Here is a 15113-nt window from a genome sequence, read left to right on the forward strand (position 1 = left end):
AAAAAACACAACACTGATATGGCCAACTATTGGGGACTATTAAATCGTTATGATACTTAGGTACAATGGAACAAGGCAGTTCTGTTGCATTAATAAGTGAGTTAGCAAGCATAGCGAAACCACCTACATCAATAACATCAACAAACATAAAGAGGGTAGATGCAGCAATGCTGACATAAAATAAATCTGAAAATATTTCCAAGAAACCATTTTCACTTATGGCTTATAGAGTTGAAGAAGGGCTGGGAAATAGGAAGAACAAAGATGTTTACTTTTCCCTGTACTTTTCTGGACAATTTGGGATTTTGTATTTTTTGCATGAATTGTTTGTTGCAGCATTGTTAAAATTTCATCCACTCACTGATTTATTCGCATTCATCGAGGTAGAACCCTAATCTCATGCAAAGATATGAATTGTCAGAAGGGCTTCGCTGGTAGCTCAGTCGGTAAAGAATCTGTTAGAAGAGGTAAAAGATAGCCTTGCCTAAAGGAGCTGACAGGCAGAGTGAACCTTGGGTCTCTTTGCACCGGAATCAAGGAGGAGAGCAGCAGGCGTTCTTATTCGAAAGTCAGATTCCTGGGCCCCACTGGAGTGACGCCCAGAAATCTGCATTTGTGACAGGATCCCACTGGGCTGGGAGCCTTCTGGGCTGGAAGACTGCTCACCGTGTGGGCGCGTTTCCCTGTCCTTCGCTCGCCCCTCCCTCCCTAGCAGCCACAATCGCGCCCCTGGCGAAGGGGTCTGGAGCCAGCTCTCCCGAACAACCGAGACGGGGCCTCCCCCGCGTTCTGCTTAGGCCGAAACCGCGAGACCTTGCCTCTATGCCGCCCGGGCTGCTTTCCCCAGTTCCCGGATCAGGCTCCGGAGTCGGCAGGGCCCTGGCCCAGAGCCACCGAGCCAGGGAAGTAAGGGGAGGGATAGACTATAGAGGTGAGAGCGACTAGAAGAAAAAGAGCTGCAGAAAGCCGAAGGCAGTGGGGAGAGCGGGCAGAGAATGCGAGGCGAGTGTACACCCTTTAAGAAAAGGAGAGAAATGACTGGTGTAGAAAATAAAACAGGGGTTGGAAAAAACCTCCGACTCCGCCGGGACTCGAACCCGGAACCTTTGAATGCCTTCAACCTCTAGAAGTCCAATGCGCTATCCATTGCGCCACGGAGCCACCTGTTGGAGTTTCCGCGCATCTGCTCTGTTAAGCCAGAGGCGACGGCCCCGCGCCCTTCCCACCACCCCCATTAATTGTTGGTCTGTATCTCTGAAGCCAGGGCGCTTCCAAACATCGCTAGCTGGCGCCCGTCCTCATTCGGCGACCGCCTTTTAATAAAGTCGGCTTAGCCTTGCCAGAGAAGGGATGTTGCGAGGGCGCCGGGCGCGGGCTGGTTGAGTCTGAGCTCAGCCGCAGCCCGGTCTCCGGCCCGCCCTGGGCGCCGCCGTACCTGGCCGATAAGGACAAATCACGCCCGCGCTCCTCCTCCCCCGCTATTCTCCTTTCCGATCTCCCCCGCCTGCCCGCTCTCCCGCGACCGGTTCCGCCCGGTCTGGCCCCGCCCCGGCGTTGCAGGCCTCCAGCCGACAGTTGCGCCTTTAAGCCGGGCCGGTAACGCCGGGCACTTACGTCGCACCGTTTAGCGGCTGGTCCCGAGCAGCGACCCCTCCCGGGTCCCGAGCTCTTTCCTGGCCGCACGCGGCCGGGATCCGCCGCGGCGGGCGCGGGTCGCGGCGACGTCTGTGTGAATGCTTGTGTGTGTTTATTTGCGCGGGGTTCGGCAAAATGGAGTTTGGGTTGCATTTCGCTCCCCACAGACCCAGAGCCGAATTTCTAAGGTATCCGGGCTCTGGTGGACTGAGGGGGGCGACGCGCCCCACGCTGCTGCATCCTCCGAGAGCTCGTCCCAGCGCTGGCAGCTGGCTCGGTGGGCGCAGCGCAGCCGCCGAGTCCGCGCGGCCAGAGCACGCGGCTGCGTGGGCGGCGGCGGCGAAGGGCCTGCGCGCGTGGGAGCGCGGGGAGCATGCGTGAGCGGTCACGAGCGGTCGGGGGGCGCGCGCCCGAGAGCAGCCGCGGGGTTTCCGGGAGGCGGCGCAGCCACAGGCTGGGTTACCTCCTGCTGCTCGAAAGGGCGCGGTCGCCACTAATACAAGGGTTTGTCTGAGGGAACCTGGGGTTTCAGTGCTCCCTGTAATTCCTATCAGTACGACCGGAAAGCCACTTGAAATAGACGAGCCAAGTAAAAACCGCGTGGTTGCCCCGCAAACGTCTTTGCATACAAAATCCTTGGTCCCCGCTCCAATCAGCTTGCGGTTTTCCGAGCCCGCCTACTTAGAAATTGCGGGGCTGCTACTGTGCCATCTCTTCAGGCTCGTTTGCAGCCTACCCTGTGGTCCACTCCGTTCCACTCTGCCCAGCTACATCGTGCCTTCCGCACCCTATCCCAGTGCTAAAGAGGGAGGAAGCACCCAGACAGGGTCGAGTAGAGTAGGGATCAGTACATTCTTATTTAACTTCACTCCACTTTGATTACCCCAAAGTCTTTGTGTAGATCACAACAAACTGTGGAAAATTCTTTAAGAGATGGGAATACCAGACCACCTTACCTGTCTCCTGAGAAATCTGTATGCAGGTCAAGAAGCAACAGATAGAACCGGACCTGGAACAAACTGGTTTCAAATCGGGAAAGGAGTAGTCACAGCTGTGTATTGTCACCCTGCTTATTTAACTTGTATGCTGAGTACGTCATGCGAAATTTCGGGCTGGAGTAAACACAAGCTGGGATCAAGATTGCCGGGAGAATTATCAATGACCTCAGATAGGCAGATGATACCACCCTTATAGCAGAAAGTGAAGAGGAGCTAAAGAATCTCTTAATGAAAGTGAAAGAGGAGAGTGAAAACCTGGCTTAAAACTCAACATTCAAAAAACTAAGATCATGGCATCCAGTCCCATCACTTCATGGCAAATAGATGGGGAAACAATGGAAACAGTGACAGACTTTATTTTCTTAGGCTCCAAAATCAGTGCAGATGGTGACTGCAGCCATGAAAGTAGAAGATGAAATTAGAAGCTTTTCTTCTTGGAAGAAAAGCTATGACCAACCTAGACAGCATATTAAAAAGCAGGGACATTACTTTGCCACAAAGGTCCATCAAGTCAAAGCTATGGTTTTTCCAATAATCATGTATGGATGTGAGTTGCACCATAAATAAAGCTGAGCGTGGAAAAATTGATGCCTTTGACTTGTGGTGTTGGAAAAGACTCTTGAGAGTCCCTTGGACTGCAAGGAGATCAAACCAGTCAATCTTAAAGGAAATCAGTCCTGAATATTCATTGGAAGAACTGATGCTGAAACTGAAGCTCCAATACTTTGGCCACCTGATGCAAAGAACTGACTCCTTGGAAAAAGATTGAAGGCAGGAGGAGAAGAGGACGACAGAAGATGAGATGGTTGGATGGCATCACCGACTTGATGGACATGAGTTTGAGCAGGCTCCAGGAGTTGGTGATGGACACGGAAGCCTGGCGTGCTGCAGTCCATGGGGTCTCAAAGAGTCGGACACGACTGAGCAACTGAACTGAACCGAACCACTACAATGTTATGAGCCAGATACTATCATCCTCTTTATAAGGAAGGGAAACTGCAGCTAAATGACTTGTGTAGGGAGGCCCCAATGGAGTGTGACAAGAACTTTGAAGAATCGTCTGTTTTACCCTACTTGCCAGTTAGGACATCTTTCCAGTTTCATGGATGTTGACAGAACACGTAGGACTCCTGGGTCAGAGATGAAAGACTATGACCGTAGCCAGAGTGTTAACATGATTGTATCAGTTCTCTGAACCCCAATTCTCACAGGAAAGAAGCAGGTGGGCTCAGATGGATGATTGCACACAAAATGGGTTGCATTACATAAGAGGAATGCTGATCTTGGGGAACCTACCATTTTATAGCAAGCAGTAAGCAAGCCGGCTCTTTGTCTCACAGACCTTCCCTAATCCTTCAAGGTTGCTCACTGCAAACACAGCCTGGAAGAATGACCCAAGTGAGCAGGGTCTTACATTCTTAGCACACTCAGCAAGAACGTGCAGGGATGCTAAGGGCCTGTGTTCATTGCCTCTCCAAACAATGCCAGAGCCCAGACTGATGCCAGGCCTGTATGTTTCATTTTACCACAATACATAAAGTTTCTTGACAGTATGCACTTTATGTAAAACATCATTATGCCCCCTTTAAGATTAATAAAATAAATATCCTCATATGCAGGAAGGAGAAATTCTGACATATACAAAATTAACTCTTAAAATAGCAAATGACTTCAGAGTGTTTTTTGTTTAATCTTTTTTGAACTTGGAAATGTGCCAGGCATTAGTGGCATCTTAGAGTCTTCACTAGTCCTTGGAATTGCAATGGCTTAATGTTTCCTTGGAATACCATACAGAGGAATTCTGGGAGCATTGGAGCCAAATCACAAATGATGAGTCATTGACATGATTAACAACTTCAGACTCATATGTGAAAGGTCTGGGAAGGGGGAATAGAAAAAGAAATCACATGTTAAGGAAAGACGTGTTTGTCCTTAATTCCACTTGATAAATCAAGCAAATAATTTTTAGATATTTGATTGCTTTCAGTATGCTATGCTATGCTATGCTATGCTAAGTCACTTCAGTTGTGTCCAACCTCTGTGTGACCCCATAGACGGCAGCCCACCAGGCTTCCCCGTCCCTGGGATTCTCCAGGCAAGAACACTGGAGTGGGTTGCCATTTCCTTCTCCAATGCATGAAAGTGAAAAGAGAAAGTGAAGTTGCTCAGTCGTGTCCGACTCGTAGCGACCCCATGGACTGCAGCCTACCAGGCTCCTCCGTCCATGGGATTTTCCCGGCAAGAGTACTGGAGTGGGGTGCCATAGTTGAGATCAAAACCTCTTGTCTTTGTCGTGGAAAACATTACCAAGACACAAGGTTACCAGACAGTGTGGGAAAACCAGGGCTTGTGTGACCAACTCTGTGAGCAATCAAGATATATTTTTTTACATCTTACAATTAGATGCCTGGGAAAGCCATGGCAGAACAAGTGCTGTGTATGTTCTCTGACAATAAGTGGTTTGTAGTGAGTCTGGTTTTAGAGGCAGCAATGTTAGCATATAAAAGGAATGAAAATCTGTATTTAGTTTCCATCTGAGGAGAAAGATCCAGTAGGTTTTCTCATCCCCTTTACTAAATCTAAGAGCTGAATCTCAGGCAATAGTACATGCAGTTAAGAACCATCACACAACTTGCACCAAGAATTCCTACAGGTAAAAACAGACAAACCTCTTCTTTTCTGCCAACAGAGGGAGCCAAAGCACAGACTACATAACCACCTGCGAGCCGGCTGACCTTCACCCAGCTGCAATTTGAGTTCCCTGGGCAGCAAAACCCTACTTCATCTTGGTGTCTTATTTTTAAGTTCGGATCATTATACCCCTCTGGGAGTCTCTAGTAACACTTCTCATGTTTGTATAGAAGGATTATTTTTAAGTTACTGAGTTATATTTGCAGTGCTTAGAAGCAGCTTCAGCCTTCCCCAGAATCTCTAGAAATCCACTGTATTTCTATTTATTTTCACTAGCTTTGCTTTGCTCCAGAGGGAGAAGGTCATTGGAATACCAGTATAATTCAATTCAAGGAGTATTTAGGGAGGATGCAGTTGGGCCTACTGTGGGAGCTAGAATAGAAGTTTAAGACACAATCCCTACCTTTAAGGACACTTCAGATTCCTTGGGAGAAATACCTGTGACTATGAAACAAGGAGCAAACTAATGCAAGATGGCATATGAAAAAGTGGCAAAATATGATTGGGTATCCCTACCAGTAAACTGTTTTTGAGTTTGCACTCCCAAATAAAAAGCATATACTCTATACTAATTATCTTTTGTAAAAGGAAAAATGTAAAGGAAGAGATTTTTTAAAAAATCAAACACTCCGAGAGTGGCGGTTAGGAACATAGGCTGTGAAGTCAGACTCCTGGTGTTCACATCTTGGTTGTGCCTCTAATTTGTAAGACATCAGCTCTAACTTTTCTGAGCCTTCTCCTCCACCTCTGAAAACTCCTAAAGTTGTTGTGAGGATTATGGGAGTTAATCCTTGAAAGGGTTTCTCTCTGTCCTGGCACACAGTAAGTGTGTAGCAACTGTGTGCTGTTATTATTAGCAAGCAGCTCTCAATAAAGAAATCTCATACATTCTGCAGGAACAAACCACCTCAGATACAGGGTCAGCTAAATTTGTTGCAACTCAAGAAACATTCTCAACCTCCCTACTGGACTCCTACTCAGCTGTTGACATCATATTTACATGATGTACCAAACAGAACGCTCAGCTTCTGCATGATGTACCAAACGGAAGGCTCAGCTTCTCCAACTAAAACATCTACCTTCAGCTCCGTGGTTTCCTCATTATTCTCCCCCAAGAACCTTGTATGGATTCTTATCTTCCTGAATGCAACCACATGGTTTCCCAAAGCAAGAGAAAAACAATGCATCCCTGAAGGATTTATGAAGACAAAATCTGCTCACAACATTTAAATGATTGCTTTTTTCATCCTAATAAGCTTAGTGCTCACCATTAAGCAAGCTATTTAATACAGTAGGTGGCAAGGTGGAATAAGAGAAGGAAAAGAAAAAGCGCCAGGATGAAGAAATTTAGATATTAACATAGAAAAGAGACTCAAAAGAGTCCTTATGAATGTCCAGCTGGGGTGAGGGTTTGCAGCGTCAGGATGCTGGGCAAGTAGAATAGAGGCCAGATGTGGCAAGGGGGCTGGGGGCAAGCTTGGTTCAGGATGAGAAACGTGGATTTCACGCAGTAGGCCGTTTCTTTTGGCATGAGAATGGCTGTGTTTTAGAATGGTTAATTTAGGAGGTGATACACAGGCTGAATGGAATGGAGCCCAAGGGTCAGGGAAAATTACATCCCATTTGATTTGTGCTTAGTGTTGTCTTATGACTTCATCTCTTCAACAAGCAATGGGTGAGTGTGGTTGACATACAAAGGAAAAAGACGTGTGCCTGGCTTACTGCCTAGGAGATATGATGAAAGGTACACAATTGTGATGCAAGGTAAAACAGTGTCCGAGTGAGACAGATGCAGTGGTCAGGGGCTTCAAGGGGAGAGACTGAGATTACATCCTGAAAGGGCAAAGCAGGGACGAAGCTGCATTTGGAAAGGGCTACCTAACCTAGGGCCGACTTGCCTGCAAGGAACTCCAGGCAAGGGTTAGCAAACAGACTAGGGAGGAAGGAGGAAGAAGATAGATCAGGGCTGGGGAAATAGCAGCGGCTGAGCAGTCCAGTGTCTGAATGGGTCCAGCTAACTTGGCTGCAGCAGGTGCTGGTGGAAAAGTTCACCGAGGTTCAAGGCACTGATGACCAAGTCAGGTTCGGGCCAGTTCCATGGTTCTGTGCCATCAGCCCATTCACAGGAGGACAAGAATCACAGCTGAGGATAAATGGAACATGACCCAGCCCCCAAAGGGAAGGTTTTGGAAAGAACTGGTTGACAGTCTCGGACCAGTAGGCTGGTGTTCAGAGAAGGAGTCTAGTCACAAAGAGAAACTAAGGCAGAAGCAGGTATACCGTGTCTGAGGCAGGCAGCACCAGTGTGTGATTCCAGACCTCGTGGCTGCCAACCAGGCTTCCAAGCCTGGAAGAGCTCAGGAAGAATGTAGGACCTCCCTGTAGGTGGTAGTCACTCCCTGCTGTCGGGATAGCTAGACAAAGGCCAAGCCTGACCTGGGTCTTCAAAGCCGCTCAGGCTTTGAGCTGGCAAAAACCACACTTATTCACCTAAGCACTGAGCACAGCTAAATGCCAGGGCGCTGGTCTCTGGGGACGCTGTGGTGAGGAACACAAGTGCTTTCCTTGCTCCCATGTACTCTGCAATCTTGAGCAAAGTCAGACAGGAGAGCATGGATGGATACCGGAAGTAAGTTTGACTTGTCAGGAGACAAAGATCCTGAAGCCCTTTGAAGGCAAGGCTGTAGGGCCTGAAACTGACGAGCCCGTGTTACCTCCTCCACAAACTGCCCCAGACCACCTTCTTCAGACAAGTCTGCTGGTAGGGATGGGCTCCTCTTCTAGGTTGGAGGTGGGAGTCGTATAGTTTTCTATCTTATTTCTATATCCTCTCTGAGACTGTCAGCATCTTGAGGGGAAGGAACCACACTTCCTTGTCGCTAGATCACCCATGTCGCACAGCTTGTGGGATCTTAGTTGCCCGACCAGAGATCAAACCTGGGCCCACAGCAGTGAAAGCTTGAAGCCCTAACCAGTGGACCACCACGGAATTCCTTAGCTTGTCTTCTTTTTAAACCAGAAGCTCTAGAAAGTTAAACATCCTTGCTTTCTGATTTAGGCAGTTCTCCCCAAGGCTTACTTAGCACCGGAAATGTTGCCTGAATGATCTTGGGAGTAGAACTTGATCTTCAGTGTCCTAATTCTGCCTTCAGTCTCACAGTTTGTGGGAGTGGGTGTTGAATCCCATCCCCTTCAGATCCATTTCTCTTTCTTCCAAGTTATTGAACAAAGACATTTCTCCACTCCTGGCCCACAAAGGATAACCATCTATTAAAACTTAACTAATCTTAAGTCTCTAGCAATTGAGAGTAATCATGAAGTCATAATGCATTGTGCCAGGCACTACACTGAGTTCTCTGTGAATACATGAATGTGCTCCATCCTTCTTTTGACTCAAGTCATTGCCCCTGTCCCCGGATGAGAAGGGGAGCCACAGAGAGAGCAGCAGGATGGATCAGGCACCTGCCCCCAGCTACCAGTTACCCTGAACTGTAGCTGCTTCTCCCAGGAAAAGGATCAGGAGGGAACCAGCAAACAACTGGAAATGGGCTTGTTAGAAGTGAGGTAAAGTTGCTCAGTCGTGTCTGACTCTTTGTGATCCTGTGGACTGTAGCTTACCAGGCTCCTCCGTCCATGGGATTCTCCAGAGAAGAATACTGGAGTGGGTTGCCATTTCAAATTCTGCCACACACTAGAATCCTAATGCCCAGGATGCACATGAGACCAATTAAAGCAGACTTTCTGGGCGTAGGACCCTGGCATCTATAGCTTTTTAACTTCCCAGGTGATTCTCATAAGCACCCAAGTTTGAGAATGATTGCTTTCTGCTCTTCCTGCTAAATTGCTGACCATGGCCCAGGAGCATCAGCTTCACCTGGGAGCCCTACCCTAGCCCTGTTGAAGCCAAATCTGTATTTCAATAGATGTCCCAGGTGATTCATTTGCATTAAAGTTTGAGAAGCACTGGCTTAGGGCTTAGGTAGCGAACTCTTATTAATCCACTTGGCTTCTGTTATCAGCGTTAAGTCCTTAATAAGCAGATCTCAAAATTCCATCGAAAAGCTCTGAATCAATCTGATTTATTGACTCAAAAAATGACCTCAGAGAAAACTATGCCCTTTTACTTCCCACTGCATGGGGAACTGGGGAAGAAAAGTTCAATTGCTAGTTATGTCCAACAGAACCTAGGTCAAGTCCATTCCAGAACTGGCAGAAGAATCACTCCTGGCTGTCTTCCTCCTTCTGAGATAGACTCAGGGCACAGGTAGGTGGTGACCACACCTGGGCTGCCAAGGTGACTGATAAGATCCTCCAGCCAGCGGTGTCCACGCTTTGATGGCTTCAGCTATTTTCCCATGGTGTATACGTGTCATAGCTCCACAAATGATACCAACAATCCTTTGTCCCAGCAGAGGTCTTATTTGTCATCAGCTTTCTGATTTCAACTAGAAACACTGTCCATTTTTTTAGTTGTTTCTTTGCCATTACTTTAGAATGCTGTTTGCTTCATCTCATCTCTGCCAAGTCCTTGAAGCTGCTTCACAAAGTCTGTAAGAATACGATTTTCGCAGGTAGTTTGAAAACAATCATACATAACAATCATATAATTTCAGCCTTAAACCTGAGACCACTGTCAGAGCAATTAGGCTCATCTTTGTAAGTCAATCAGAGGAGGAGGAGAAAGTCTCAGAGAGGCATGACTGTGTGGCGCAGCATGGTTTAGAAGGATTTGAGGGCAGATGTATGACCTTGGGAAATTACTTAGGCTCTCTGAACCCATTTTCACACCTCTGAAGTGGAGAAAGTTATTTCTTTTTTGTTTTGTTTTTTTAAGAAAGTTATTTCTATTTCACAGGATTGTCGTGCAGATAACTGAGCTGCGGACACACACTGACTAACAGTAACGGAGTAATAGTTACCTTTGTTGGCTTAGTTGCTAAGTTGTGTTGCAACCCCATGGACTGTAGCCCTCCAGGCTCCTCAGTCCTCATGGGATTCCCCAGACAGGAGTGATGAAGTGGGCTGCCATTTCCTCCTCTAGGGGCATCTTTCCGACTCAGGGATTGAACCCGAGTCTCCTGCATTGGCAGGCAAATTCTTTACCCCTGAGCCACCAGGGAAGCTCAGCAGTTATCTAGGGCTGCATTAACCACTTATTTCAGACCTTAGCAACTCAAAACAATAAAATTATCTCAGTTTCTGTGGGTCAGGGAGCCATTTAGCTGAGTGGCTTACACTGAGGGTCTCTCTCGAGGTTGCTTGGGGCTGTGAGTACCTGAAGGTTTGAATGGGGCCAGAGGGTCTGCTCCCAAGATGACTCCACTCACTCACAGGCCTGTTGGCAGGAGGGCTTAGTTCCTTGCCTCAGCCCTCTCTCAACAGGGCTGCCTCCCCCAGACTGAGTGATCTAAGAGAGAGGTGGAAGCCACATGCCTTTGTGACCTAGCCACAGAAGTCCCACACCATCACTTCTGTGTTCTATTGGTCACATGGATCAGCTCCAGTACAGTGTGGGAGGGAAAGGGTGAGCCGCCAGGGAAGCCCCACGCCGCATCTTTAATGTTAGTTTCTTCCTCCTCTTGATATGGCAACCAATTTCCCTCCTTCTTCCTCTTGATATGGCAACCAAAATCCCCAAATATTCTGAGAAGGAAGATTCTTGAGGTGATTCACTTTTGTTCTCACTCCAAATTACTTTAAGTCGAAAGCTTCTCTCCTCACATCAGGCCTTACATCTGATCAGGGATCCAGACAGTTATGACTCAGAAATTTGGTACTAGACTCAGAATTTATCCCAGTTCATCTGATGAACATGGAGATTGACTGGGATGCTCCTTGTTTTACTATTCTCTGGTCCTTGTCCACTTTCCCCTTGAAAGAATGCACTCTATGCATTTTGTTATATCTTCAAGATGTCAGGCTCAAGCATTATCAAATATGCTGGCCGAAATTTCCCTCCTTTTCCTGGAATATCTGCCCTTGAATACAAAGGATTTACTTTTGGATCCCTGACAATATGGCTGTATAAATGTGACCCCACCATTATACAAACGAATTCCCATTTGAAAGGAAATGGCTAATTAATACCAAGTTTTTAAACACTAGCAATGGGGAAGCATCAAGAAATAGAGAGGGGCCAGTCCTTTCTGTCTGCTTCTCTGGCTGATCCTCCTTGGTGGCCAATGATTTGGCATTTTTTAGCCTGTGGTAAACAATAATGATAAATAGAAAGATCTCCAGGGTATCGTCATAGCAGATTCTGTGCTACAGCCTTAAACACAACTCATGCAAGTGTCGAATGAACTGATGTACGGATGCATAGATGAATAGATGGATGCATTCTTCAGATGTAATATAACTATGGGTATCTGACCACCATACCAAAGGGTAGTGCCCCAAGTGAGGGGACCATTCCCATTGGTCAGGCCTCCACTCTGCTGGTGGCACCCACACTGTATTGGTCATTAGAGATAGCACCCAGTCTGGAAGAACGTGGTACCATGTTGCAAACTAGGTTACAGAGGAGTGTTTAGAACCCAAATGATATGCGCTTGCTCATAGGACTGGCTGGATTGACTGGGAATCTGGAAGGAGCAGGACTTGATAGATAGAAGTCAAAGTAGAGCGAGGTAGAGGGTGGGTGAATATAGCTCTGGAGTCAACCGGGAGGTGAAAGCTGGGAGCAACAAAGGAGTGCAAGGCAGGGGGAGACCAGGGGCGAGGGGTGAGTGTACAGAGGCGCACTGAAGTTGAGGGGAGTGGAAACGGAGCAGGAGGAAGGAATGTTTATCAGTGAAGTTCAGCTGGAAGTGATGGAAAGCCCAAAACAATGGAGTTAAACTTCATTCTGTATTAAGTAACAAAGTGTGGAAGTGAGGCATCCTTAGCAGGGACAGCAATTTCGGGATGATCAAGGATCCAGATTTCTTCAATCTTGTTACTTCATCATCCTCAACATGTAGCTTCCACCTCATGGACAGAGATGGCAGCTTAGATTCCAGCCTTTACATCCACACTCCAGTCAGTAATTTGGAGACAGAAGCAAAATGAGCACTGTCTCCCTTAAGGCAGGGTTTCTCAGTCTTGGTACTATTGGCATTTGGGGTCAGATTGTCATAGGGCCTGTCCTGCTTAGCAGCATCCCTGGCATCTACCACCAGATGCCAGTGTAACTTCCTTCTTCTCAAGTGTGACAGAAAAAATGTCCCCTGACATTGCCCAGTGTCCCCAGGGAAGCAAAATCTATCCAGCTAGAGAACCACTGCTTGTAATTGACTTCTTGAGGCTGCACCTCATCCCTCTGCCACTGATCAGAACCTAGTCACAGAGGCAACTCTTAGCCACCAGGAGCTGGGGAATGTAATCTTTATTCCAGCCAGTCATGTGCCAGCTAAAACCCGGGAGTTTTATTGCTAGAAAGAAAGAAAAGGTATAGGGAGATTACGCAAGTGCAAGGGCTCAGCCAAACTTTGGGCTGCTTCATTCCAGATCCCAGCTCCTAGCTACTGGTTAGCTGAAAGGAGAAGGATTTGTGGTCCCAGTGACATCTTGGATTGGAACTTTCCTCCTAAAGGCTGAGCCTTCAGCTGAGAAAGGCAGACACTGGGTTCTCACTCTGCCTTTCAGCGTGGCACCTGAACTCAGGCTTATGAGTATGTTACAAGGCACACAACTTTGAGTTGCCCTTCACTGTGGAGACCTGTGTTTTGCTTCAGTTCCCATGAGACAGCCCTAATCGAGTTTCCTCCCCACTCCTCTCCTACTTTCCTTCTCTCTCTTCCTCCTTTCTTCCCTTAGGTGTTCTTACAAGAGGACTGGATGTAGAATCAGGAGCCCTGAGATCTAGCTTCCTCTTGCCACTGACTTAGGGTGAGGCACTCAATTTGGTGTCAGTGTCTGTAAAACTAGGAACTGACCAGATGATCGCTGGAGTCCCCCCTCACTCTGAACGTGCAGGCTCTCCAGAGTCCACAAGACTGTAGGGGGAAGCGGAGACTCCCTGTCCCTGAATGGCATAAACTCAGCCCCTGGCAGGGTCTGTATCTGCCAGGCTCCCCCACCGTGTGAAGTCCCGGCCTGGAAGATGTCACCAGTCCCTCCCACGGGCTCCAGATAGACCTGCTTTGGATGAACGGCACTCTTGTTTTGCTGTTTCACCAGCTCAAATCAAGCCATACAAACCAGGCCTTACTACAAACCTGTCCTTGTGCCAGTCGGATGGTTGCAGCGCTTCCCGGCTGCCAGCTGAAGGTTGAAATGGCCCTAGTCGTGGCCTGTGGGGTGGTTTTGTTTCGTTGGTCAGATCCCCATGTCCTGTTAAATTCTGTTTCTCTAGTTAAAGTGTTTTCAGTCTTTATTTGTTCAATAAACACTTCTTGAGCACCTGTGATTCCCAGGGGCCCCAGGAATACAAAAACAAACAAGTCACAGGCCCCCCCCTTTCTGGAATGGCCCTGAACCTGGCCTTGCTGGTGCTCCAGCGTCTTGTCCCACCTGACCATGCAGCCTGTCTCCCTCCACCAGCTACAAGCTGTGCTTGGGATCCTCTCGCTGGAATTACTGTCTCTTTCCCTGTGCCGATTTTGCATTTACGCAAGCTCAGCCTGAAATGGGACATTGTCCCTGCCACACACACACACACACCTCTCTCTCCCTGGCCATGCCTTCCTCATTATTCAGGTTTCTCAGTTTAAATGTTCCATCTTTTGGGAGACCTTCCCTGACTGTCCTGCTCCTAACCCCAGACTAAAGTACACCCTCTCTTATATTCACTCACAGCACCCTGACTTTCCTTTTCAAAGCATTCAGCATCTTGTATTGCTGAAGTCTTCTCCCTCGCTGCACTGCGCCCTCCCTGGTGGCACTGAGGAGCCGGGTCTCTCTCAATCACTGCTGGCAGACAGTAGGCCCTCAGTAAATGACACATGGGGCCTTCCCTTGTGGTCCAGTGCCTGGGACACCACGCTTCTAATCCAGGGGGGCTGGGGTTTGATTCCTGGTCAGGGAACTGGCTCCTGCATGCCACAACTAAAGATCCCATGTGCCACAATTAAGACCCAGCTTATCCAAATAAATACATTTTTTTTTTACTAAATAAAAAAACATAAATTTCACGTGAATGAGTACTGCATGAAGGAAACCATAAAAGGGAGAGAGATACAGACAAACACCCTCCATCAGGTACTGCTCCAGGAAGGCTGGCAGAGTGGAAAGAATCCCTGGCTGCAGGTATGGGGGAGGGATGGGTGGGAAGTCCTCACAGGAGGGAAGAGGAATGAGAAAGGTGAAGAGGAAAGGAAAGAGCAGCCCAGGTAGAAGAAACTGTAGGGGCGAAGACATGGGGCAGGGCTCTGACATTCCCTGGGCCTGGGGAGACTCGGCCAGTGATCAGTGCCGCAGACATGGGGAAGCTATGGGCCCCCAGCCCTCGGTCTGTGTTCTCCCAGGAGCACAGGCCAGGGCGTCCCTTCCGCTCTGCCTCTCCCCTCCTGCCCTCGCCTACCCTGATACTTTGTTTAAGAGCTTTCAGAATCTCTGGATCTGGAGTCCTTAAGAAGGTAGGGTGGTCCAGTGAGCAGGATTCTCCATTGTCTCCTTCTTTCTCTCTCTTCCTCCATCCCTCCCTTCCTTCCTTCCATCCTTCCATTCTTTACCAACTTCAACTCATATTTACCAAGCTCCTTCTATGTGTTAAAAGTTGGAGAGAGAATTTTCCTCTCATTCTATCTGAAAGCTTTGAAAAAGGAATCCAGACAGAAACCAGACACAGTTCCACTGGGCTGGAGCTGT

General features: G+C 48.0%; 1 non-coding gene across 1 annotated transcript; it reads right to left on the minus strand.

Moving 5' to 3' along the window:
• Window positions 1-1076: 1076 nt before the first annotated feature.
• Window positions 1077-1161, minus strand: TRNAR-UCU (transfer RNA arginine (anticodon UCU)). Its single transcript is given in 2 exon segments — window positions 1077-1112; window positions 1125-1161. It is a non-coding gene; the product is annotated as a tRNA-Arg (tRNA).
• Window positions 1162-15113: the final 13952 nt, after the last annotated feature.

The sequence above is a fragment of the Bos mutus genome, chromosome 3 (assembly GCF_027580195.1).
Source record: "Bos mutus isolate GX-2022 chromosome 3, NWIPB_WYAK_1.1, whole genome shotgun sequence".
In the NCBI taxonomy this organism is placed as follows: Eukaryota; Metazoa; Chordata; class Mammalia; order Artiodactyla; family Bovidae; genus Bos; species Bos mutus.